Raw genomic sequence first — 655 nt, 5'->3', positions numbered from 1 at the left:
TGTGATATTGTTGACTCCTTTTGTATCACTTTTCCTTCCATGTTTGTAGTTTTTAAGATTATAATGGCAAAACCAAACGTTTCTGGGAGAAAATTGCTGACTCTTTCAAGTTTGAAAGTTTGCCTTGAACCAGCAGAGGGTGCAATGGCATCACGTGAAGTGTTCTCCGATGACCTGCCAGCAATGTTTTAGAAGTCCCTGTCGGGACGGGGAAGCCACACTGAACTGGGTTCAGTAAAGAAAGTTATTAAAAATGTTGGTTTAGTGTAAAAAGTCTTGATAGTCAAGCCCCTCTTCTGTGCTGAGCCTTTTTTGTTGATGTGCATCATCATGGTATCCAGGTCCGAATGGCAAAATATTGCAAGTACAAATACTCAGGTAACATCCCCGTCCCCGTGATGTCGCTGAAGTTGGAATATTTAAGTTCAGCAAATGACTTGTGGCCCCTTCCAAGAGGGAAAAGCCATTTAGCTCAGTTGTTTAAAACCCAACTAAAGTGTGACCCAGATTCCAATCTGCTCTGGATAGTGTATTTGAAAGTTTCTTATACAGACCACTAGTTAAGAACCTCAGAGATAAGCGGAAGTCAGTGGAAAGTAGATTACTCTTAAGTAGGGACATAATGTAGCATAAAAATGAATTGCTCACATATGTA

Source organism: Fistularia commersonii, chromosome 5 (assembly GCF_037954325.1).
Source record: "Fistularia commersonii isolate RoL2024-O1a breed Wild chromosome 5, RoL_Fcom_v1.0, whole genome shotgun sequence".
NCBI classification, from domain to species: Eukaryota; Metazoa; Chordata; class Actinopteri; order Syngnathiformes; family Fistulariidae; genus Fistularia; species Fistularia commersonii.
This window is presented reverse-complemented; position numbering follows the sequence as displayed.